Consider the following 27,532-nt stretch of genomic DNA (forward strand, 5'->3'; position numbering starts at 1 on the left):
CCATGATCTTCGTTTTCTGAATGTTGAGCTTCAAGCCAATTTTTTCACTCTCCACCATCACTTTCATCAAGAGGCTTTTGAGTTCCTCTTCACTTTCTGCCATAAGGGTGGTGTCATCTGCATATCTGAGGTTATTGATATTTCTCCCAGCAATCTTGATTCCAGCTTGTGTTTCTTCCAGTCCAGCATTTCTCATGATGTACTCTGCATAGAAGTTAAATAAGCAGGGTGACAATATATAGCCTTGACGAACTCCTTTTCCTATTTGGAACCAGTCAGTTGTTCCATGTCCAGTTCTAACTGTTGCTTCCTGACCTGCATACAAATTTCTCAAGAGGCAGATCAGGTAGTCTGGAATTCCCATCTCTTTCAGAATTTTCCACAGTTTATTGTGATCCACACAGTCAAAGGCTTTGGCATAGTCAATAAAGCAGAAATAGATGTTTTTCTGGAACTCTCTTGCTTTTTTGATGATCCAGCGGATGTTGGCAATTTGATCTCTGGTTCCTCTGCCTTTTCTAAAACCAGCTTGAACATCAGGAAGTTCATGGTTCACATATTGCTGAAGGCTGGCTTGGAGAATTTTGAGCATTACTTTACTAGCATGTGAGATGAGCGCAATTGTGTGGTAGTTTGAGCATTCTTTGGCATTGCCTTTCTTTGGGATTGGAATGAAAACTGACCTTTTCCAGTCCTGTGGCCACTGCTGAGTTATCCAAATTTGCTTGCATATTGAGTGCAGGACTTTCACAGCATCATGTTCCAGGATTTGAAATAGCTCAGCTGGAATTCCATCACCTCCACTAGCTTTGTTCGTAGTGATGCTTTCTAAGGCCCACTTAACTTCACATTCCAGGATGTGTTGCTCTAGGTCAGTGATCACACCATCGTTATTATCTGGGTCTTGAAGATCTTTTTTGTACAGTTCTTCTGTGTATTCTTGCCATCTCTTCTTAATATCTTCTGCTTCTGTTAGGTCCATACCATTTCTGTCCTTTATCGAGCCCATCTTTGCATGAAATGTTCCCTTGGTATTTCTATTTTTCTTGAAGAGATCTCTAGTCTTTTGCATTCTGTTGTTTTCCTCTATTTTTTGCATTGATCACTGAGGAAGGCTTTCTTACCTCTCCTTGCTATTCTTTGGAACTCTGCATGCAGATGCTTATAGCTTTCCTTTTCGCCTTTGCTTTTCACTTTTCTTCTTTTCACAGCTATTTGTAAGGCCTCCCCAGACAGCTATTTTGCTTTTTTGCATTTCTTTTCCATGGGGATGGTCTTGATCCCTGTCTCCTGTACAATGTCATGAACCTCATTCCATAGTTCATCAGGCACTCTATCTATCAGATCTAGGCCCTTAAATCTCTTTCTCACTTCCACTGTATAATCATAAGGGATTTGACTAGGTCATACTTGAATGGTCTAGTGGTTTTCCCTACTTTCTTCAATTTAAGTCTGAATTTGGCAATAAGGAGTTCATGATCTGAGCCACAGTCAGCTCCTGGTCTTGTTTTTGCTGACTGTATAGAGCTTCTCCATCTTTGGCTGCAAAGAATACAATCAATCTGATTTTGGTGTTGACCATCTGGTGATGTCCATGTATAGAGTCTTCTCTTATGTTGTTGGAAGAGGGTGTTTGTTATGACCAGTGCATATTCTTGGCAAAACTCTATTAGTCTTTGCCCTGCTTCATTCTGTATTCCAAGGCCAAATTTGCCTGTTACTCCAGCTGTTTCTTGACTTCCTACTTCTGCATTCCAGTCCCCTGTTAATGAAAAGGACATCTGTTTTGGGTATTAGTTCTAAAAGGTCTTGTAGGTCTTCATAGAACCGTTCAACTTCAGCTTCTTCAGCATTCCTGGTTGGGGCATAGACTTGGATTACTCTGATATTGAATGGTTTTCCTTGGAAACGAACAGAGATCATTCTGTCGTTTTTGAGATTGCATCCAAGTACTGCATTTCGGACTCTTTTGTTGACCATGATGGCCACTCCATTTCTTCTGAGGGATTCCTGCCTGCAGTAGTAGATATAATGGTCACCTGAGTTAAATTCACCCATTCCAGTCCATCTTAGTTTGCTGATACCTAGAATGTCGACATTCACTCTTGCCGTCTCTTGTCTGACCACTTCCAATTTACCTTGATTCATGGACCTGACATTCCGGGTTCCTATGCAATATTGCTCTTTACAGCATCGGACCTTGCTTCTATAACCAGTCACATCCACAGCTAGGTATTCTTTTGCTTTGGCTCCATCCCTTCATTCTTTCTGGAGTTATTTCTCCACTGATCTCCAGTAGCATATTGGGCACCTACTGACCTGGGGAGTTCCTCTTTAAGTATCCTATCATTTTGCCTTTTCATACTGTTCAGAGCTATCCCACATTGAAGGTCAGGAAGGGTGGCAGTGAGGAGATACCCCTCGTCCAAGGTAAGGAGCAGCGGCTGTGCTTTGCTGGAGTAGCCATGAAGAGATACCCCACGCCCAAGGTAAGAGAAACCCAAGTCAGACGGTAGGTGTTGCAAGAGGGCATCAGAGGGCAGACACACTGAAACCATACTCACAGAAAACTAGTCAATCTAATCACACTAGGACCACAGCCTTGTCTAACTCAATGAAACTAAGCCGTACCCATGGGGCAACCCAAGATGGGTGGGTCATGGTGGAGAGATCTGACAGAATGTGGTCCACTGGAGAAGGGAATGGCAAACCACTTCAGTACTCTTTTTGTTTTTACTCCCCTATAAAATGAAATTAAAATAAAGAATAAGACCAAAGAGACCATCTGACTTAGCCCACAGAGTGTTAGACAGATGCAGAGCAGCATCAGAACAGTGACCAACAGACAAACCCATTTCCATTGTTCATCTGTGTTTTGCTGAGTGGCTTTGGGAGTATTTTTACTGTAGGTTCATAAGTTTCCTTCCTAAATGAGTAGAAGCTGTTTAAAATAATGTACTGATTTAGAGTTTTCTCTGACTTATTTTTTAATGTGATATATTAGAATCCCCTTTCCACTCACATCTTTCAGAAGTGGTGCCAATAACGTGGGGAACAATAAATTATTCAAAGTGGGTGAGCCATATAACAACGAGGAAGCCGGCAGTTTATTAGAGATAGCTGCACACAAATGCACATTTGCCAGCAGTGTCAACAACAAATCAGAAGTGATATATGTCCTTTCTCACATGCCTGCAAAGTTTAATATCTTTGAAAGACATTAAAGATGTCAAATGTTTAGACCATAATCTGAGAAGCAGTGAAAATATAGGATCACTGTTTACAAACAGGCTCGGAGCTGGGTCGCAATTACCTATGCCTGTCTTCTCCTAAAGGGTAAACATCTTTCACATATTTGTTTGCTAGTGTACTTTGCTTTGCAAAATAGTTCTGATCCTGAGGTGGTGTTGGTTAATCCAATCCCACTTTATCATAAACTAGAATTATCATTTCAGAGGCAGTTATACTTCATTTATGTTCAATTTCCAATTCATATAGGCTCCCATTATTCACAATTGTTTATCCCCTCCTCTTCTTTGTTTAATATTGAATGATTTATAAGGCAACCACTTTAAAGCACTGAAGGAACTGTTTCTTTTTAAGCAGACAATAGTTAAGTATTTGGGACATCATTTCACTAGTTCTTTTGTTTGAAAAGTTGGATTTGTCTTCATTCTTAAAATTCATTTTATTATAGAACATAAACATATACAACAATAGAGAGAATTATATAATGGATGCTATGTACCCACCATGCAACATGCTACCTCAGCAATTATCAATTCAGGACCAGTCATATTTTAATTATACCCCTGTATTGCTTTATTTTAATTCAAAGCAAATATTAAACACCATACTAGATCACTTAATTCATAAATATTTTACAAGTTCTAAAAGATAACGGCACTTTTAAAAAAATGTAACTGAATTACCATAGTTACACAATTAAGAGTAGAACAATTAAGATTTTAGAACAATTACGATTTTAATATCATCACATATCATTGCTTTAAATTTCTTGATTTTCTTGTCCTTTTTGGCAGTTTGTTTGAATCAGGATCTTTATAACATCTTTTCATTTGTAATTGCTTGATATGTTTCTTAAAAGTTTTTTTATCATTTCTTCCTCTATCCATATCTTCTTTTTCTTTGCATTTTAGTTGGGAAGAAAACCTAATTTGGGTTCTCTCCACTTTATGTTTATGTAGTTCATATTTTATATAGAGTTTATAATTATTGCCCAGGGAAGTGTGTCTGATACAAATGACTTTACCCTTAGCAACAGCAGAACTCCTCTTTGTCTGTTTATTTATTTATTTTTAACTAGAGTATAACTGCTATACAATGTTGTGAAGACATACAGATGGCCAACATGAAAAAACACTCAACATTGCTCATTATTAGAGAAATGCAAATCAAAACTAAAATGAGGTATCACCTCAACACCGTTCAGAATGGCCATCATCAAAAAATCCTCTTTGTCTTTTAATCCCACCCAAGGCCCCTCCATTCTACTAACCCTGCTCTCACAAGGGTCATTAATGGCCTCCATATTGACAGATTCAATAGTCATTTCTCAGCCCTTTTTCTTTGTTTGTTTTTTAACTTGTCTATGCCCAGCATTGGAGAAGGCAATGGCACCCCACTCCAGTACTCTTGCCTGGAAAATCCCATGGACGGAGGAGCCTGGTAGGCTGCAGTCCATGGGGTCGCTAAGAGTCAGACACGACTGAGCGACTTCACTTTCATTTTTCACTTTCATGCATTGGAGAAGGAAATGGCAACCCACTCCAGTGTTCTTGCCTGGAGAATCCCAGGGATGGGGGAGTCTGGTGGGCTGCCGTCTATGGGGTCGCACAGAGTTGGACATGACTGAAGCGACTTAGCAACAGCAGCAGCAGCATGCCCAGCATTTGACCTTGCTTTTTTTTTCTTGACTCCTCTTGGTGTCAGGACCTAACACTCTTTAATCTTCTTCTAGTAGATTTAATCTGGCTGCTACTTCTTCATGTTCTTTTATTTACTCATCTCATATTCTTCCCATAACATTTTGGAGGGCAACAGTGTTCAGACCTGGTACATCTTCAATTCTCCACAGTCACTTCCAGGTTGACCTCATCTGGTATCATGCTTTTAAATATTATGCAAAAATTCTTTATCTCTGGCTACATTTCCCTCCTGACTTCCAGAATCAGAAATCTCACTATCTTATTGAAATTGCTCATTTGAAGTTTGTTAGACATCTCAAACTTACCCTATGTTAAATCTTAATTCTTGGTCTCATCCCAAAACCATTTTCTTGCTCACCCCCCAGGAAAATATTTTCTGCTCAGAAAAATTAACTTCATTCATGCTGTTGCTTAGTCCTCAACACACAGAATAATTCCTCATTTTTACCCAAATTTTCCATTAAGAGCACCTGAAAGTTGTCTTTGCTAACCTTCAAAATATGTTCATAAACTGACCACTTTGTACCACCTTCTCTTCTACCAACCCAATTAAAGACATTATCAGCTTTCATCAATTATTATGAGTGCTTAACTTCATTCTTATTTCCTTGTCCTGTTATAGTCTTACAGGCTGTTAACCACACAGAAGCCAGAGTAACATTTTAAAAAACCCTGATTTAGATCATGTCACTGCTTTGCTCAAAATCACCTGATGACTACCAGCTCCATCTCACCCAGAATAATGTATAAAATCCTCCCCATTTCCTACATGTCCCTTGGTGATTTTGTCTCCCTGATGATCTCTCTATGATCTCTAACCTAGCTTCTCTAAATTGCATTCCATTTGCTGCAGCTACTCTGGCGTCCTTGCTGGGCCTCTGTGCTTGCTGTATCTTCTGATGTGAAGGGTGTTATCAAAACAACACAAGATAAGAGTTGGTGAGGATGTGGAGGTATTAGAACCTGTACACTGTTGGCAGGAATGTGAATCGGTGAAGCCACTGTGGAAAACAGTATGGATGCTCCTTGAAAAACTAAAAGTAGAACTACCATACAATCTAGCAATCCCACTTTTGGGTATATATCCAAAATTATCAAAATCAGGATCTCGAAGAGATATCTGTGCTCCTATGTTCATTGCAGCATTATTCACAAGAGCCAAGATCAGCTTGTATGTCCATAAACAGATAAATAGATAAACATGTGGTATATACATACAGTGGACTATTACTCAGCCTTATACATCCTGCCATATGTGACAGCACAGATGAACCTGGAAGATATTATGCTAAGTGAAAGAAGCCAATCACAGAACAAAAATACTGCATGATTCCATGCATATGAGGTGTCTAAAATAGTCAAACTCATAGAAACAGACAGGAGCATGGTAGCTGCCAGGGGCTGGAGGAAGGCAGAAATGACGAGTTACTATTCATGGGAATAAAGTTTCAGTTATGTAAGATAAATAAATTCCAGAGATTTGCTGTGCAACACTGTGCCTAAACTTAACAGCGTTTTTAATTTTAGGTCTTGAGCGACAACATTGTTTGTTTAGTATCTATATTCCCAGCTACAAAAATCTAAGCTCCATATGCGCAGGCAATTAGTTCTTTTTTTTTTTAATTTCTTATTTTTGGTCTTTGCTATATATTCTATACCTTCAATCACTGCCTAGGCCCCTGTAGATGTTCAATAGTATGTGTGGAATGAATGAATGTAGTGAGAGGGAACACAGGCATTTTAACCAAGTAAAAAAGGGCCAGTATGAAAAACTGATGTGGGGGTGGGTGGTGGTGAGTTAGGCAGGGCTCAGACTGTACAGAATTTTGTAAACCACATAAGGAATTTTTTTTTTCTTTTTCAAAAGAACAATGTAATGTGCAACCACTGGAGTGTTTTAAGCAGATGGACTGATGTGATCAGCTTTCAGGTTTTGAAAAAATAACTCTCACCTGAAAAGTGTACGTTCATTTGGCAATTGCTTTCAGCCTCAAACTAATTAAATCAGACCCTCTAGGTGGTGGTTGGGTGGGGGCTGGTGAAGCCCAGTAAATAGCAAGGGTGAAAGCTTTTCAGGAGATTCCAGTGCATAGTCGTGATTAGAAACAAATGGTTTGGGGTCAGGTTCTGAGAAGGCAAGATGGACAAGATTCAAAACACGGAGGAGAGATTTCTGGTCTCAGCTTTGGTATGTTAAGCATTTAGCACTCATGGCTCATGTCCTTGGTGGTGGCAAAGTGTCGGACACCACGGAGGGAGCAGGCACACACTCATGTCCTTAGAATGAGCAAATGCTGTGCAAGCTGAAAATTAATGACTTTCTTGGACCAATCAGAGACTTACAGTTGCAGGGTGAGGTCCAATCAGACCTAACCTTGTTGCGCTAGCCACCCGCCCTGAAATAGAGTCAGGTGTATCTGGAGAGGTTCCTTACCTGAGATCTTCTAACCTGGAGTGGATGCCGCTGGGACCCTAAGCTGGTAAGAACGCTACCCTGCTTCTTTTTGTCAAATTCCTGCCGTCCAAATCAGGCTAACATGAGAGTGAGAAGCTCCTCATAGTTTCTCAGGGTTTTCCTGCAGGAAAACCCCCTGTCACCCCCCAGTTTCTCATGGGGAGGATCTGAGAAAGCTCCTCATGTAGTCTTGGCAAGTCAGGGATGAGGGAAGGAAGGGCAGCCATGGTAAACCCTCCAGGACGCTTCTCCCAAGGAAAGGACTAATCTCCCAGTTGAAGGACTTGGCCAGAGGGCAATTCTGAAACCTTATTCCAGCTCCAGGAAGGGAACCCCACCTCATGGCCTCCTGTCCCAGCCTTCTTGCCTAAGAGAAAAATAAAGCTTGATCCATAGGGGAAAGGGCTTGAAAGAATTAGACTGAACATGTTGTGTAGCTGAAAAGAGATCAGGGCACAGCGGCGAAAAGTCTATCTTAGGAGGGACAGACAGGCTCCTGACGTCCACACCCAGGATTTAGGCCCACTAAAGACTGAGCGCAGAATGTTCCCTTCCCCCATGCCTTACCCAGGCACCAGAGGAGCCTAGTGGCAGCGGGTTACAGGAGAGAAAGCGGCAGGACACAGACTGTCTAAGGAGGACATGGGGAAGACCCCAAGCTGAGAGGGAGGAGAAAACAATCTTATAAGAGGAATTTGAAGCATCTGTTGTCTCTAGCGACAGTGAGTATTAATCAGAGCCCACCTCCTAGCCAGATTATCATAGTCCTCACACCAAAGGCCTATTTACTGTAGTACCTATTACCCTAAACAACCCTGGCTTTCAACCAAAAATTACAAGCCAGGTCAGAAGGCAAAATAACACCTTCTCTGGAGACAAATAATTTTCACAACCAGACTCAGATATGACAGAGATGTTGGATTCATCAGGAAAGAATCTAAAATTATTATAATTTAAGATGTTAAAGGCTCTCGTGGAAAAAGTAGATACCATGCATAATCATATATATGGGTTATATAAGCTGAGAGATGGGCACCATAATAAAGAATCAACACACAGGGGAAGAGGGATTTCCCCGGTGGGCCAGTGGTTGAGAGTCTGCCTGCCAGTGCAGGAGAGATGGGTTCACTCACTGGTCTGGGAAAATTCCACATGCTGCAGAGTTGAAACCCATAGGCTTAGAGCCTGTGCTCTGCAACAAGAGAAGCCATTGTCATGAGAAGCCCACACCCAGGAACCAAGAGTAGCCCCTGTTTGCAGCAACTAGAGAAAGCCTTTGTGCAGCAACGAAGACCCTGCACAGCCAAAAAGAAATGTAATAACAGATGAAGGAATTGGCTTTACGCTGGGATAGTATTAAGTCCTTTAATGTAAGAGGGAAAAGGAACATTGATACAGATGTGGATGTGCATTTTTAGGTATGTTCTCATGTGCTATTGGTGACTTCTGTTCATTTCAGTCCTCTATTCATGCACCCTCCCTTGCCCCCAGAAACAAATGTCTACTGACCGGGGAGGTGTCTGGTAAGGACAGACAATGTTAGGAGACCCTCCTGGTGCACTTTCTTGTCCTCCTCCTGGGGCTGTTAACTGGCCTTATCTCTCCAGGGAACTTGGGATGGCTGTGAGAAAGCAAATACATGTAACACGTGAAGAAGTACATCCCTCATTATGATTTGTGGGTGAGACTTTACATAGACCGATGATCATTCAAGCTTAATTCTGTTACTCAGCCAATTAAAATACATGCTCAAAAAGATGTCTTTAACTTAGCTATCGTTGGCTATTGTGCTACAATATCAAATCAAATTACTATTCTTATACTAGATCTGGGCTTTGTTGGGGGCTCAGTGGCAAAGAATCTGCCTGCAATGCTGGACATCTGAGTTCAGTTCCTGGGTTGGGAAGATCCTCTGGAGAAGGGAATGACAACCCACTCCAGTATTCTTTCCTGGAGAATCCCATGGACAGAGAACCTGGTAGGCTGCAGTCCATGGGGTCACAAAGAGTCAGACATAACTGAGTGACCAACACTTTCACTTTCATACTAGAGCTAGTGATTTAAAAAAAAAATGGATGCGAGGGAATACATATTATCTTAAACTACCATTTATGGAGTAGCTATTATGTTTTGAGCTCTGTTCTATACCAAATGTTTTGCAGAACTTACAATGCCCCTTCCAGGTAGGCTTTTTAAAATCTTCATTTTATACTTGAGGGGGCAGAGCCCAGAGAAATAAATAAATGCACAGAGCTGGAAAGAGGTACCCATCCTATACAAACTCAGGGTTTGTTTTTTTCTCAACTCCATTCTCCAAAACTACTGCTTATTCCACCGCACTACGTGGTTTCATATAATTTTAAAACGTGACAAAATTTACACGTAGCAGAGAAAACACAAATGGGCCCTGGAACAGAGGAAAGTGTTTTTGGCACAATTATTGAAAGTATTTTACTTGGGTGTTTTCTATCTAAACACTATTTAAATATAAATATTTTCTATATAAATAAGGATGGGACTATTTGCAAGGGCAACTGTCAGGAAATTTCTGTACTTTATTTTCTACCAGAATTAATTGGTGGTGTGGTTTTTCACACTCCTGTCTGGAGCATTACCGAGGAGCCAGAATAATATGCAATGATTTCTTGATTCTAAGATTCATACTTTATCTTCAAATTTTAACAGTTTGGATGCTGGGATCCATCTTATCACTAGGTTTGGAGAAACTATCCATGGGCCAGGCAGCAGGGTAAGTTGTGATGATTTTCTTTTATTGCCTAAATAAATGAAAACTTAGCTCTATATTAGAGATGACAGTTTATCTGATTTGCACCTCAGTTAAATAATTTGCATTGGTAGCGTTTTACTCTATTGATTTAAGTGTAAATTTGGATCCCCAACGATTACTTTTAATGCTTTTACAAGATTATATTTATGAGGCAACACTGAAAAAACTTACTGTGACTGTGGCAGTTTCCTTACAAAATGCCAGAAAGTACAATTAAGTGCAATGGAAATTGCTAAATATTTTTAAATAGGTCATATCATTTTGAAAGCTTGAGAGGCTGATGTAACCAAGTGATGCACTGTGAAGGCCTTTCACTGGGGCTCTGAATTTCTGTTTTGTTACTAGCTTCCAGCTGGCTTTGGAAACAAAGTTGTTTAACTTCCAGTGATACAAAATAAATTAAGAAGATAGAATGAACTAACTGAAAGATTGACCAGCTAGTCAATGCAGATAAAACTTTTTACAACTCAAATTCATATTGTCAGTTGTAGAGGAACTAAAACTACCCTGTGCTTATGGAGAATTTGTGATTGACAGGGGTTGGGGGAGGAAGACTGAGATAGAAATTCTACCAGGGATGCTAAATAACAATACAAGGTTTCACTAATGCCACATAAACATTGTATAAGAGGGTTTCCAGAAAAGCTTTTGCATAAGCCACATAATTGTTATGAGCACAAATTTATGCAGGGATTGAAGAAGACAACAATTGTGTGTAATAGTGAGCAGGAGGAGACCTCCTAGAAAAAGTGCTAAGCAGTAAAAGTCTCAAGAGGTTGAAAAGTAAGGGATGAGAACTATCTTATATATTTACCTTCGTCCACCCGCCTAGCACCCACAGCAGAATCATCCACATAGTTGCACTAAAAAGTGTTTGAAAAGCTTGAAAAATGAAGAATGGCACCTCTTAATAGCTATAGAATGTTTAAGGTCATGGAAAAGCATAAAAAAAAAAAAAGCCTGACAGAGACTATTCCACTCTTTATACACCTACTCCAGACACATTCTCAGAATCAGCACCATGCCTATTTTTAAACATTTCATTTGTCAGCTTTTTGTTATTTAAAAAAAATGTCCAATTTGCTTAAAACGCCTTAGGGAAAGTATGATCAAATTCATTGATGATACTGACATTGAATCAGAATGGACAGAGACAGAAATACCAGGGCCCATTAAAATGAACCCATGGATTAAGAGCCCTCTCAGCTCTGTGCTCTACCACATCCAGGGTTTAGTGAAATAAAGCCAGAGAAAAGCATAGACTGATTCAAGATTGACCTCAGAGGCCATGTTTTTACAGCCTAAGGGACTGAATAGTGCTATGGCCAGACCAAGAAATCCCAGAGGATTGTCTGAATAATCACCTTGTCTCCACGTGGTATCTCGGCTTAAACTGTTTCCTTCAAGAATGTCGGGGAAGGAATGGCTCTTGACATCCTTATGTGGAAATGTTACCTCAAGCTCACAAGCTTAAATGATTTTAAATGAGGGTTGTTTGTATTCTGTGAGTACAGCTGAGACATATATGATACATTAGGATATGCAGAAGGCAGAAGAGAGCGCAGGTGGTTTCGTATATTCTCTTCCATTAGCCCACAAACAAGTCTTGGCTTATTATGGGGGACAGATATCCGAGCATGACAAATTCTTTCAATATGGTAGCCTTAAACTAAAATAGTAAACAAGGAACCAGAACACAGTGTGATGTACTGTGAAATTGGGGAATCAAGTCCAGGGAAATCCAGACATGTTAGATTAAAACTCCTGTTTCTGCAAGTAAGTTGTCATATATAAACAACGGTGGTATCTCTTTAGTTCTTTGAGGTCAAGGTTGTGCAAAGAGGGTGGGAAAGAAGGCAAGCAAGCAAGCTGTACAGAGAATAATTCTTGCTGAAATTCTTGAAGGTTTTTTAAGATGTACAGTCCTGCCCCTGTGGATGGTACTTCCTTTTTCTTTGAAGACATACCAAGCAGTTGGGGTGTTCCAGACACCATAGCCTTGATAGAAGGCCCCAGTGAAGACTCTTGGAAGTCTGGGTGAACAGGGAGGAGGCAAGACATCTAGAAAGTCAGAGACCAGAGGCCTCACCTGAGAGAGCCAAAGGCAAAGGGTACATGGAGAGGCTACCATTCAAAAGTACCTGCTATGCTTTGTCCACAAGTGATGCTTAGGTAATTGGGCGTCCATTGGCCTAAAAAAGAAAAGGACGAAGGAAAAAGAATAGAAGGACTTTGATCCAAACTTCACATCTTATTAAAAAAAAAAAAAAAGAAAAATGGATCATGGACTTAAATGTAAACTGTAAAGCTATAAAGCTTTTAGAAAAATAATAGATAATTTTTGAAATCTAGGGATAGACATGAACTCTTAGCTGCTGCTGCTGCTGCTAAGTCACTTCAGTGGTGTCCGACTCTGTGCGACCCCATAGACGGCAGCCCACCAGGCTCCCCTGTCCCTGGGATTCTCCAGGCAAGAACACTGGAGTGGGCTGCCATTTCCTTCTCCAATGCATGAAAGTGAAAAGTGAAAGTGAAGTCACTCAGTCGTGTCCGACCCTCAGTGACCCCATGGACTGCAGCCTTCCAAGCTCCTCCATCCATGGGATTTTCCAGGCAAGAGTACTGGAGTGGGGTGCCATTGCCTTCTCCGTGAACTCTTAGATGTGACCCCAAATCACAATTCATAAAAGGAAAAATTGATTAGATTGCATCAAAAATTGATCATTAGATCACATCAAAAATTAATTTTGTTTTGTGGAAAAAAAAAAAAAAAGCCCCTGTTAACAGGATTAAAAGATAAGCTACAGTCTGGGAGAAAATATTTGCAAACCACATATCCTTAAAGATTTGTTATTTAGTGTATAAATAACTCACAACTCATTAGTTAAAATCTAAAGAAAACTATGAGCAAACGACATGAACAGATATTTTATCAAAGAAGATATAAAATAACAAGCATGAGAAAAGATTATTCACCAGTATTTACCGTTAGGAAAACACAAATTCACAGGGAGATATTACTACATACGCATGATTCTGATGAACCCGTTTGCAGAGCAGTACTAGAGACGTAGATTTAGAGAAGAGACTTGTCAACACAGTTAGGGACGGAGAGGGTGGGACAAGCTGAAAAAGTGGCATTGAAACATGCACACTACCACATGTAAAATAGATAGCTAATGGGAAGTTTCTGTATAACACAGGGAGCTCAACCTGGTGCTCTGTGACAACCTAGAGGGATGGGATGGGGTCGAGGGTAGCAGGGAAATGCAAGAGGAAGGGGACATATGTATGCTTTAGGACTGATTCATGCTGTGGTATGGCAGAAGCCAACACAATCTGTAAAGCTACTATCCTCCAATTAAAATGTTTTTTAAAAATGCCAAAAATAGAATAGCTAGTAGGAAAAAGAAAAATAGTGATTATACCAAATGCTGGCAGTGCTGTAGGGAAACTGGTTTACTCATATATTGCTAATGTCAATATAATATAGTCCAACCACTCAGGAAAACGGTTTAGCAGTTGCTTATAAAACTAAACGTGCAACTCTTATACAGCTTAGAAATTGCACTGGGGGACAATTACCCCAGAGAAATTAAAATTTACGTTAACACTCATACAAGGATGTGCATAGCAGTTTTATTTGCAATAGCCAAAATTTGGAAACAACCTAGATGTCCTTCACCAAATGTATGATTTACAAATTGATGGCATATCCATCCTGTGGAATACATCTCAGCAATAAAAAGGAACTAGCTATTGATATGTGCAATACTTTGGATTAATCTCCAGAGAATTGTGCTTTATGAAAAAAGATTCCAAAAGGTTGTATACTGTATGATTTTATTTCTATAACACTGTTAAATTTACAAAATTTAAGAATGGAGAACAGATTAGTAGTGCCTAGAAATTAGAGACAAAGGTTGGTGAACAGAAGGATGAGAGTTAGGTATGGCTGTGCGTGTGTGCCGTGTCACTTTATTCATGTTTGACTCTTTCTGACCCTATAGTCCGCCAGGCTCCTCTGTCCATGTGATTCTTTAGGTAAGAATACTGGAGCAGGTTGCCATGCCCTCCTCCAGGGAATCTTTCCAACCCAGGGGTGGAACACACGTCTCTTATGCTGCCTGCACTAGCTGGTGGATCCTTTACCACTAGCATCACCTGAGAAGCCCAGGTGTGTCTATTAAAGAACAATAAAAGCATCCCTGTGCTGATAGAAATACCCTGTGTCTTGGCTATGTTACTGCCAGTATTTTGATTGTGATTTCTTTTTGTACTCCAGTTGTGCAAGATATCACCATTGGGGGAAACTGTAAAGGGTATAGAAGGTCTCTCTGTAGTATTTCTTAAAACTGCATGTGAATCTACAATTAATGTAAATCTGAATGTTCAGTTTAGAGATACAGCCATAGAGAACAAATCTATGGATACTGAGGGGGAAGGGGGGTTGGAGCAACTGGGAGGTTGGGATCGACACATATACACTTCTGATACTGTGCATAAAATAGATAACCGATGAGAACCTACTGTGTAGCACAGGGAGCTATACTCAGGGCCTGTGGTGACCTGAAGGGGAAGGCGGTCCAAGAGGGAGGGGATATATGTATGGCTGATTCATTTCCCTGTATAATAGAAACTAACAACACGATAAAGCAAGTATACTAAACTAAAAATAAAATGTAAAAACTTGAACAATTAAAAAAAAAGAATAAAAATGTACCTGATTGTCCATAAAGTTAAGTGTGTGTGTGTATAGGTATATGATGAAATGTGTGTGTGTGTGTGTGTGTGTGTATATATATATATATATATATATATATATATATATAAAATCTCCTTCCCAGAGTGCAAATCACATATAAGTTAGCTAGATGCTGGGGATACAGGGAGCACTGGAGCTGAGGAAGTACTTGGACTTTATTTTATAGCTATAAAAATGAATTTGAATTATTTAAAGCAGAGAAATACCATGGGAAGGTTTGTATATAAGAGAAGTCATGGTTTTTCTCTGTGATGTGGATTTGAAGTGTTAACATATTTAGGACTTGGGTAAGGAGAGTAGATAAATTGTGATGAGACAGAGGGTGGCCACTGTATCCAACCAGGAGGCCATGGTAAGGAACTGGCTATCAAGGCAGAAGCTTTGCAGGTAGTGAGGTGGGGGGAAACACAAGAGATACACAGGTCAATAGCTTGTAGCTGTTGCTTTGATTTGAGGTGGTACTTGGGCAAAGAAGAACATGAAGGACCATTTTGAGTGTGTTCAGTCACTAGAGGCATGGTGGTGCTTTTCAGCAAAGAAGTTGCAGGAAGGCAGTTGCTAGGGATAGGAGCTGTAGGAAGAAGAGTCCCTTGTCTAGTGTTCAGTCATTTCACTCCCCCACACCCCATTATCTTTCCATTGGGAAAACTGTGACCCAGTATGTGAAGTCACTGGTCTAGTTTACAAATCTTAAATTCCTAACCCTATGAATTATAATTCTCAAAGAAATACCATGCTAATTTGTCCAGAACTTGCATCATCCCTAGAAGAGTTCTATTTCTTGACCTACTTAAGAAATTAAACGTAAGCAACTTTCCACGGAACTACAGTACTGCAACTATTTTGGGGAAGCAGATAGAACAGCATAGTCATTGCGAATCCACTCAAAAACGGTGGCGCTCCTCGGGAGGAAGTGTCCAGGGTGAATGTGGTGTGGGATGTCTACTGAAACTCTGACTCGAGCAGGCTCCATCCAGATTGCAGCATCCTAGGCAGCCTTGCTTGTGGATCCTTAATTGGAGTCAGATACTAGAGACCTCAGACAGAAGAGTGTGTGCCTGCCAAGGCTGCAGCTCTTTTCCAGTCCTTCAACTAAGGAGTCTTCTAGCCCAGAAAGGATCCCAAGGGTTTCTGAGAATCTGCAGATGTTCTTCTGGTATTTCCCTGTTAGGGAGAGAGAGAATTTGGCGTACCTTTAGCATCCTTTTGGTCCCCATCAAATAGTCCAGTATCAGGAGAAGGGAGCTTTAGGTTGTGGAGTCTTCTTTCAGAAGCCCTCACTCTTAAGAAACTTAAGATGGTCTGTGCTGGCAGAGATTGGTACCCTGTAACACTGGCCTTCTGGTCAGTTCTCTCTAGTGCCCCTTGGCTAAGCACATGAAGCTGACACAGATTCCCTTTTGCTGAGAACTGGTGTGTCTGGGAGATGGTTTCTATCCGCGATGTGCACCCATCACCGTTCACAAGCCATCTCTATAGGGCCTTCAGGGGAAGAGAGAAGAAGTACCATATAAAAGGAGCCACCCAAATTGTCACATGAATACTTGCTTGTACAGCAGAGACCTGAGGGAATAATTAAATTCTGCTGATACCCTATCATCTTTAAGGTTGAGTATTATCCTTCTATAAATACCAAATTACCCTGTGGTGTTTATTTAACAAAATACACTGAAGATCCAAAACGTGCTTTCCTATAAGACTTTCCCCCACCCCTTTCTCTGCATCTGTCTCACTGTTTCTTTAGGCCCACCCAAGGGATTCAGCCTAACCCTGGAAAGCTCTTCCTGATGGTGAGAGCTGTGCTAAGTTTGGCCATGGGGAATGGAAGCTCCTTCCAGGGAAATACTATTTTTGTTTTAGTGCCTGCTTAAATAGACATGGATAAGAAATTAAATCTGGCCAGGTAGTTGATGTTGAAGCTTGTGGGGGAAAGGGGCATATGGAAGGGTCAGGGATAGAGAGAAAAGCCTGGCTAGGATGTAGTCACTAAGGTGATAAAAGAAGATCTGGAAACTTGCCAAAGCAGATCAGCGTGGCATTAGCAGCAGAAGAGATGTGCCAGGAGCTGATGAAATATGATCTTAAGGGAAATCTCAAATCTAGTTATTAGTGGAAGGAAAAGAACTGGCCTGGGCTAGAGAAGTGATTTGAAGAGGAGAGACATAAATAGAAGCTGTGATTAGATAATACCGGTCGCTTTCCCTCCTGTCCGAAGATCCTGTGAGGGAGAACTGGGTTGCATGCGAGGTTCCTAACACACAAGGTTCGTCATTGTTGCTATTACATACAGCACGCAAAGGGAAGCGCGTGTGCACAGACCAGCCCATCTGTGCATTGGCAGATGGGATGCGAGCTGTCCGAGTGAAGAGCACAGTATGATTTAGGGATATGAATGGACTATTCTTAGGATCGTAGTTCAAACACAATTGCCTTAATATTGCTATCTCAGATTTTAACTGAATGAATAGTTTCTGAATTGATTTTATTGTTTAAAGTCATGCTAGTTAATGGCTTTTCAAAATAAAATTGACTTTGGCTGACTTAAACATCAATGAAAGATCTAAAAAAGATTGATTTGATTATCCAATCCCCAAATCAAGATTTTTGGAAATTTGGATATGTTCCATCTCCCCTTTTGTAAAGTGGCTTATTTATGAACAAGCAATGAGCAAAACCAAGCCAAATTATAAGGGAATTCTGACAAACCTTAACTCAAACTTTAGCCAAACCTTCTATTCTCTATGAATCACTGGATAAGTTGCTTAATTCCTCGGGTTTCTCAATAGAAAGGAAAAAAAAAAGAGCTACATACTAGTATTGTGAAGATAATTATAAAGAGTCTAATATAGTGCTCAGTCTATAGTAGACTTCAGCAAAGGTTTGCTACCCTGTTGTGTTTATTTTGCATACAGTTCTTTCCTGGTGGCTCAGATGGTAAAGAATCTGCCTGCAGTGTGGGAGACCAGGGTTCGATCCCTGTGTTGGAAAGATCTCCTGGAGAAGGGAATGGCTACCCACTCAAGTATTCTTGCCTAGAGAATCCCATGGAAAGAGGAGCCTGGGGTGCTACCCACTCAAGTATTCTTGCCTAGAGAATCCCATGGAAAGAGGAGCCTGGGGTTGCAAAGAGCTGGACACGACTGAGCAGCTTTCACCTCTTTACTTCTTATGTGTGTAGACGTGCAACGTTGAAAAAGACCTAGATAGGAGGACAGGACAGTCTGATTATATATAACAGTGGGGAAAAAGCACAGAAAATAATAGGCATGATATGTTTGGGAATATTTTTTCCAGAGCATTAATCCTGATCAGTAAGAAAGAAAATTAGCAAAAAGTTAGACTATGGAGAGTCTTAGATATCAGAAGTTTAGATTTAATTCCTTAGGTAAGTGGTCAGCAAACTTTTTCTGTATGAAGCCAGAAAGTTAGTATTTTTAGCCTTATGGACCACACAGTTGTGTCACAAATATTGGGCTCCGCTGTGATAGCATAACAGCAGCCATAAACAGACAACATGTTAGTTCATGAACACGTCTATGTTCTGAAAAACACTTTATTTACAAAACCCAGCAGTAGGCCTGATTTGGTTTATGGGCTATAGTTTGCCAAACCCTAGTCTGGATGACAGGAAATAGATCCCACATCCTATCTTATTATTTCTTCATTTAGAAATCCACAAATGCTTTACTTTTTGAATTGGTTAGGTGACAGCTAACCCCAAGCTACTGATATGTTCATTGATGAGGTAACTTTATAGTTATTTGAGTATCTCCTGTCATTAGCCACCGCCCTAGGTGCTGGAAAAAACAGCTGTGAGCAGACAGACAAAGCAGAGTTGCTAGCTCTAAGGAACTCATTTTCTAATAGTCAACTACCCTGTCATAAAAACCCAGCTCTACAAACACAGTGTTTACCAATGTTTTCAGTAGTGCTCATAGATTTTCTGTATCCAGTATCCCTACATTATTAAATCAAGGTATGATCTAGCAAGGTGTATCTGGATATCAGCAAGACATTTGACAAAGTAGCCCCTGACGCTGTGGTGAACTTGATGGACAAATGTGGGCTGGGCGATGATATAGCTCAGTGAACTGGAACCTGGGTAAAAAGACAGGACTCCATGAATGCTGATTGACTGATCACCAATGACCTGCAGAGCAATCTCCAGTGACCTCGAGGGTCACGTCCTTGCTCCCGTGCTCCCCAACCTTCCCACTGATGACTTAGATGAAAGCATGGGAAGCACGCTGATCAAATTTGCAGATGGCATAAAGCAAAGAGGGAGACAGCCGACAGGGCCAAGATCTAAAATGATTTCGACAGCCTGGAACAATAGCCTGAATCTAACAAGATGAAATTTAATAGGGATAAATGGAGGGTCCTGCACTTGGGTTCAGAAGTCAAATTGTACACGAGGTGGGGGAGAAGTGGCTCAACTGCAATCCTTGGGATGAAGCTTTAGAGATTTCATTGACAGCAGGCTCAGTGGGAGTCCACAGTGTGATGTGAATGTCAAAAACGCCAGAACAAGCCAGCTCCATCACTAGAAAGGCAGAGTCCAGGGCTAAGGAGACAGCTGTGCTGTAGTACTGAGCCAGTTCAGGTCTTACCGGGGTGTGGTTCTGAGCGTCAGATGTTGGGAGGGTTGTGGATAGACTGTCTTGTTGTCAAGAAGACAACTCAATGAGTAACGAGGAAATCTAAGAACACTGAGATCAATTAACTTAGAGTGGATTTAGGGGCTCCAGTACTCTTGCCTGGAAAATCCCATGGACGGAGGAGCCTGGTAGGCTGCAGCCCATGGGATCGCGAAGAGTCGGACACGACTGAGCGACTTCACTTTCACTTTTCACTTTCATGCATTGGAGAAGGAAGTGGCAACCCACTCCAGTGTTCTTGCCTGGAGAATCCCAGGGACGGGGGAGCCTGGTGGGCTGCCGTCTATGGGGTCGCACAGAGTCGGACATGACTGACGTGACTTAGCAGCAGCAGGGGTTCCAGGCCCTTCTGAAGAGCACATTGTGGGGGAAACTGGAAAAATTAACTCTTAATGAAACTACTTCTGCTTCTCTAGTAACAAAACTCTTATCTGCTCTGAGGATCAAAGCATGAGTATGTGTTTGTTCAAATGGAGCACTCTCTGGGTGAAAGATGGTCCAGGGAGCCCAGAGAAGCTTGTGTTGGAATTGCTTTGTTCAGCGGGTTTCCTTGTCAGTTTCATGCCTTTGTAACCTATGAGTCATTTTTGAAAATCTGCATCAGATAACTCAAGTGTGAGCAGAAAGGTGAGTTTTCTGCCGTGCTGAGAAGCTTAGTAGTGAGGGCCAGATGTGTGTTTCCCAAGGAACAGATTCAACACTACTATCAGAGAAACTTCAGGGAACCAGAGTCTGAAGGTATGGGCAATTTAATTTAATTTTCTGGTTAACTCTGAAAATATGTTTTCATTCAACCCTTGTTGCTGCAAATCATTTTAAAACACATTTGTTTACTTTCTTGCCTCTGTGAAAGGAAGGAGGGAAGGGGGAAAGAGAGGGAAAAGATTTGAATCTCTAAACATTGTTCTAGTTTTTAGAATAAAACCCACGTATGGTCTGCCTAGTACAGTCTGATCTAGTACCTGCTTACTGCTTTAACATCATTAGTATCATATCTTCATCCCATTGACCATGACCCCAGCTTAGTTCCTCGTGACCATTGATGCCAGTGTTGTCCCTTAGGTAGGGACTGATTTATCTCCCCCATGCTTTCTTTTCTTTTAAGTTTTATTAGTTTATTTTTAGTTGTGCTGGGTTTTCATTGCTGTGTGGGGGCTTTCTATAACTGCAGTGAGCAGCGGCCGCTCTTTATCGTGCCGTGTGGGCCTCTCATTGCAGTGTCTTCCTTCACACATGTGGGCTTCAGTTGTTGTGGCTCATGGGCCTAGTTGCCCCAAGGAATGTGAGATCTTCCCAGAGAAGGGATCGTACCTGTGTCCCCTGCATTGGCAGGTGGATTCTTAACCACTGGACCACCAGGGAAATCCCTTCCTCACTCTTTCTAACTCATCCTTCAGTTCTTGCCAGAGAAGCTTGGAAGTCACAATTTCTGGGGAAACTCCCTTGATTGCCAAAGTCTGAGTAGGGCTCCATTCATTGTTGTCTAAGAACACTATGTCCTTATCAGAGCAAAATGCTTGCCCTACCCCATGGTAACAGGCTGGCAATTGTTGTGTCCTCCTAGTGGGCTCCAAGAAGACAGAAACCATGGATTATTTAGTCACTGTTGTATTTCCAGCATTTAGCATGCTGCCTGGCACAGAATATGTGTTCCACAGATTTGTTAAATTGAATTAATTCATTGGAGAACTTTAAAGATATCAACTTTGTCATCAATAACAATGTACTGAACAAAAGGTGGCACTAATAGTAGCAGCAGAACTATCTAGTCCAATGTGCTTTTTTAAAAATGTATTTTAATTGAAGGAAAATTGCTTTACAATATTGTATTGGTTTCTGCCACATAGCAACATGAATCATAGGTATACATATGTCCTCTCCCTCTTGAACCTCCCTTCCAACTCCCACCCCATTGCCATCATGCTCATTGCAGCACTGTTTACAATAGCTAGGACTTGGAAGCAACCTAGATGTACATCAGCAGATGAATGGCAAAAGCAGCTGTAGTATATAAAATGGAATATTACTCAGTCATAAAAGGAATGCATTTGAGTCAGTTCTAATGAGGTGATGAACTTAGAGCCTATTACATAGAGTGAAGTAAGTCAGAAAGAGAAAAACATATATTAACACATACATAGAAATCTAAAAAGATGTTACTGATGAACTATTTGCAGGGCAGCAATGGAGATGCAGACATAAAGAACACACTTGTGGATACAGGGGGGTGAGGAGGAAGGTGGGATGGATGGAGAGAGTAACATGGAAACAATGTGCTTTTATGATAGAATAAGCAAGTTGACCTCTCATGAAGGGATTGACTTGCCTAAGGCCACAGAGCCATCAAGCAGTTAAGCCAGTGCTGGACCTCATTTATCTTCTCTAGATTTTTTTTTTCCCTGCCCCTCTGTAACTGCCACTGCCAGACTGCAAAGTCACAAATCTGCTCTGGTAAAATCAAACATGAGGAATATATTATCTCTGAATCCAGTGAGGGCTGGAGAACCAGATTTGGAAGAAGAGCAGGGACTAAGACTGGTGAGGCATTTGGAAGGACAGCCTGGAACAGAGCCCTGTTTGAAACAAGTCCTGCCTTGGAATGAATGGGTTCAGATGCTGCCCTGGCACTGGGCATTCACTGCCACTGCCCTTGGACCTCAGGTTCCACTCCGTGGCTTACAGTCCTGGCACCACTCTGCTTTCCTACTGAACAATTTCTCAACTGTCCCCACATTTTATTTTTTACTCTGTTATGATCCAGTATCCCAGGCAGGAACATCTGATTGGCCGAGGTGAGGTAATAGACCAGAAACCTAGCTGCCAGGAGCAGGAAAACGGAGGCTTTCTGGTTCCGTCCTGGTTTCTACTATATGAGGCAGGTGTGACCAGGACTTAGTCTAGCAAAGTGGTCCAGGTGCTGGGTAACCATAAAACAAACACAACTTTGCCAAATTGCCACTTGCTGCATCTTTTTGTCCTCCCTGCCTCCATGCCCCGAAGTGACTTGGTGTTCACACAGAGTAGGTTACCCTTGGCGCTGAGAGCACCGACCTGAGAAGTACTGCTTTCATCGTCACACTTTTTATTCTGAAAGAAAATTATACATGTGTCCCTCTCTTTACTTATGTCTCCAGCTATGTGGTGTTTGGATTGCCCCTCAGGGGGTCACCCTTCCTCTAAGACTCAGTGGTTGCTTCATAGACCTCATCATCATGGGATGTTGATAACTTTCTGAGACTAACTTCCTTGTCTTAGTAAAGAAAATGTGGTGACTGCTGAATTTGGCTTGTTTGTTGAGATTCTTGTAGCGTCTCTGTTAGCATCCTGCATGTCCACCTACCTCTCCTGGGACTTTAGATGAGAGGGGAGAGATCTTGGAGATTGGGTGAATGCATGGATCCTAGGATACGGTGGGAAAACTCTACTTCTGGCTAATACTTGGAAAGTATTTATGAATGTTGGTTTTAAGAAGGTATGAGCGATATATCCAAAATGGACTGGTTCTAAAAATGAAATAGAAACTGAACTTAGCAAATATTTGGCCTCCAGAATTGCATTTCTCATTGTAGAGGCATGTTTTGGATGGACTGGCAAATTTACCCAGTGTCTTCTTGACTGGGGAATAGATAGCATTTTAAGTCCACTTAATACACGTTAACGCTACAGTATTACAGTGAACTTCCAAAACTTTACTGAAGGCAAAATCCCAAAGTGACAGCCAGAAAGCAAATTGTTACTAACTTTTACTGCAGCCCACTGCTCCGCTGTACTCTTGTTGGAACATTAGTATTCATGCCAAGCAGAGCATCTTTTTGACCTGTTAAATGATTTAAAACCAACCAACAAACAAACCAAATGGCAACCCAGGAAATTTCTCCTCTTCAAGACAATATGGAGCCATTATTCATTTAATAGTATAAACATCACTCTATTCCAGGGTTACTAACTTCTGAGCCCTTAATGGACTCCACATTGTACTTAGGGGATTAACAGAGAAGTTTGTAATTGATTCTCTTTGTGGGGAGAAATAAAGAAGACAAGTATTTACCTGGTCATGGGTTATGTTACTGATGGAATGTAAAAAGGCTCTCAATATTTAGAGCTGGAGAATTGTTTGTTTCCTTCTTTCAAGATGCATATTGTGGTTAATACTTAAAGAATAAATCTAGTGTCCTAGATTTCAAATTGCAGTTCCTTAAATTTATTCATTTAAACATATTCATTGTAGTTTATTGTGCACCTACTATGTGCCAGGCATTTTGCAGTCTCTGGACACGGTATTGAGAAACACAAATGTGATTCCAGCCTTCAGTGGGCAATAAGGAGGCACAGGCATTAAATTAATAATCACACAAATAGATACAAAATTCAGAACTTGTGATAAATGCTAAAATTAAAGGGAATGAGTTTTATGGAAAAGAAAAACTGGAGACAAAGGAAGAGGTGGGATTAACTTCTTTGAGGAAAAAGCAGCTACATTTAGTTACTGTTGTTGATTGTGTCATTAGGCTCCTGATTGATGCTTCTGACTCCTCAATGGTGATTGCTTGGTACCCGATCACGGTCACTCAGTACTCAGGTGGGTCAGGCAGAGTTCAGTCAGGAAGCTGAGCCCTTACAAATATTATGGGGATAAATTATCTAGAAGGAGGAGAAACTGGGAAGTGAACTTTAGGAGGTGAGAGGGGATCAAACAGTAACTAGTGCTGTTTGGAGTGCTGGTGCACTTGCGTAAGTCAGAGCTTGTGGAAACATAGGGAACATTACTTCTATCTGCCTACTGGAGTAGAAGCACAGGAGGGGTGCCTGTGGGAAGACCTGGAGGAGCAGTTGTCTCTCTAGAAATTGCTGCCTATGCCCACCCTTGCCCCAGTCGGAATGCTACCTCTATGAGTTTGCAGTCAGGCATCTTCTGCTGGATTTGACCTATAGGAATCAGGGGCCAGAGGTTGAATGGACTTCACTGGAATCAGGAGAGGAGAGGAACAGGGACAAGCTGAGCCTGCTGAAACCCCTGCATTTCATCATCACTTCCGTCCCCACAATTTCCCAAGAGTAATGATCATGGCATCACTTCCGTTTTTCTAACCAAGGGTCACCAACATCCTGGTTTGCTCAAAATCTCCCCAGTTTTAGCAGTGAAAGTCCTATATCCATGACAACCCTTCTATCCTAGGCAAACCAGAGTGCTTGATCACCCTAAGAATCTCATGTGAATTCATCTCAGTGACCAGCCCTAACCCAAAGTGGCATAGAAGAAGAATACAGGGAAATGTAATCCCAAGCCTTAAGCAGGTGCAGTAATACCAAGTTGACCCGGGTAATCCAGTATAGCAGCTGTATCTCCCTTCAAAGATTTGTGATGGCCAGAATCCGAACTGTGCTGTTGCAGTCAGTATGCTTCCATACCATTAGATGTCCCTTTAAGAACTATGACATTTGAATTTAAAATAATATTTTATGATAGGAAGAATTTTATAAAAATCCCCAAAACTAAATGTAGATGTTTTGTGGGTTATCCTCTATTTCAGAGGTCCCCAAACTTTTTGGCACCAGGGACTGATTTCCATGGAAGACAATTTTCCCACAGACCAGGGGGCGGTCGGGGCGGGGGGTGATTTCAGGATGGTTCCAGCACATTCCATTTATTATGCACTTCATTTCCAATCTAATGCCACTGTGATCTGACGGGAGGTACCTGTCCTCGGCCTGGAGGCTGGGGACCCCTGCTCTATTTGGATTACTTTTGGTATTCTGGTTGGTTAGCTTGGGTAAGTGGAAATGAAAGTGCTCCAGGCATGTCCATTCTCCTGGCACTAGAGCAGAGAACGAGGCCTATAGCACTCATGCTCAGGATGGAGTGAAATCTTAAATCATTCTGATGGAGAGTTTTCCAGGTGTGAAATGAAGAGAAGTTAGTGGAATTCTATTAGGATCTATCACTGGATTTTCCCAACAGACCATTTTTGATTGCAGGGTAACATGCTTCGACCCCAGTGCATGCACCTAGCATTGTAGAAATGTGAACATTGTGGCCAGAATGAGGGTTGTTGTAGGTAAAGAAAAGGAAAAAAAAATATTAACTAGAAAAGTTGACTATAAAGTTTGAAAACAGAGGAGAAAGAAGACATGCAGTGTGTATGACTGCCAGAACAATTCAATAATGTCTGAGGAGGGCTTGGATTTATTGGCAATGAAGCAGGCAAGCTTGGGGCCATTCGTTAGGGCTTAGCCCTTATAAATGATTTGGAGGACTTTGTAGTGTGGTAAGTAAGTATAATGGTTTTTGTATTGAACTGTGGCACCCTCAGCCAACTTGAAAGAACCAAGATTCTCTGGAATTCAATTTGCTTTGCATTAACGGAAGATCTGATGCTCATCTGCTCTAACTGCTTCTTTTATCTAAGCTGCTAAAGAGTCACATGGTTTAGGAAGAAAATTAAGAGATTTCACATTTGTTGCTCTAAGCAAAATCATTTTGTTATCTACTTTAATGAGAGCGTGGATGAGTTTTCCTGTTTTAATAATCACTGTGTCTTAAACTCCTCTTCCATGAAGGCAATATCAACAAAAACTCTCTGGAGGCTTTATCTTTATACAATTAGTTTGGTTTTTTTTTTTTTTTTTTCGCTACCATCTGAAGTCCTTGAAATTATTTTAAAAATAGTAGGACATATGCCCTTTCTGTGAGCCCTCAAGGCACATATAAGGAAAATGGACATTACGATATTGCTTTGAAGAAGGAACTGGTGCAAGCAGAGGTCTCTATCTGAATTCACATTTGAGTGTACTCAAATATTTTATTTTACCTTCTTTTCTTTCTGTACATAGAAGACCTCAATGGATTTCTATGGTCTTGGTTGCTAGGGAGTGAATGTGTATATTCATTGCACTCATATATGTTTGGAAGGAATTTTCCGGGTTCTTAAGAATTCCTAAGTGTTTATGAGTCTAGTCTTAGGAGTGAATTTATCTTGCATGGTTGAAGATAGATTGGCCCTAATTCCTGTAGTTCTGTACAACCCCTATCAAACGATACTTTATCAGAGTCTTCGAGACTGTGATAGGCAACCCTCTCCAGACTTAAGTTTGACACTACATTTATCCTTAATGCATTTATGTATGTATTATTTATAGTCTCTCTACTTTTAAAATATTCAAAAGTGCTCACAATGAAAGAAATGTTTACAGTAACACAGTTGAAATAGGAAAAAAAAAGTAAGGAGGAAAAATAACATGTCAAACACAAATTAACAGTGAGTTATTTGGCACTGTAGCAAAAAGAACAGGAGGAGTTGCACTTTAATCTTAATTGTCTGATTATAAAAGATGTGACGTCTTCAGGGCAGAGAAACACTTCTAGAAATAAACTTTAGATGGTAATGTTTGAGCCCTCACCTCAGCATATACTGCCTTCAATGATGATCTTGCAGGTTATACTGACATATATTTACATGGCTCATTATTATTGGCCCTTGCCAAAAAAAAAAAAAGGATATAATATTAAATAATGTTCTGTGAAACAGTTTGTGTATAGGGCTATTCTAAAAGGATCTAGCTAAGTTGCTCTCAGGATACATTTTGATAAACGGACCAAATCAAGAGTGCTAAGAAGAAGGATAGACCTCGTAGGCCACAGATGTGCAAGCAGTGGTATTTAGGCCACTGCAGTTTCTTGAGAATTCAGTGTAGTTATGCACTTGGCGTTTTCTTCAAAGGGAAGTTGTCACTGGTGTTTTGTAATAAGCTGAAAGTTTCTGTATAACATTAAATACTGAGATGGGCTAATACATTATATTTATATGTTTCTCACAATCTTTAGCAAGTTTTATTTATTTTTATGTTGAAAAATTATTGGGGAAACTCCTTGAGGCTGTGAATTGCTCAGTTCTTAGAACTACTTCAAATGCTCCAGGG

General features: G+C 40.9%; 1 long non-coding RNA gene across 1 annotated transcript in view; it reads left to right on the forward strand.

Moving 5' to 3' along the window:
* The window catches only part of LOC132346611 (uncharacterized), a 148,507-nt gene that overhangs the window by 107,686 nt on the left and 13,289 nt on the right, over window positions 1-27,532 (forward strand). The window contains exon 5 of the long non-coding RNA XR_009496511.1: window positions 10,090-10,153. This is a non-coding gene — a long non-coding RNA (uncharacterized lncRNA). The remainder of the gene's footprint in view (window positions 1-10,089; window positions 10,154-27,532) is intronic.

This window comes from Bos taurus, chromosome 11, assembly GCF_002263795.3.
Source record: "Bos taurus isolate L1 Dominette 01449 registration number 42190680 breed Hereford chromosome 11, ARS-UCD2.0, whole genome shotgun sequence".
Lineage (NCBI taxonomy): Eukaryota > Metazoa > Chordata > Mammalia > Artiodactyla > Bovidae > Bos > Bos taurus.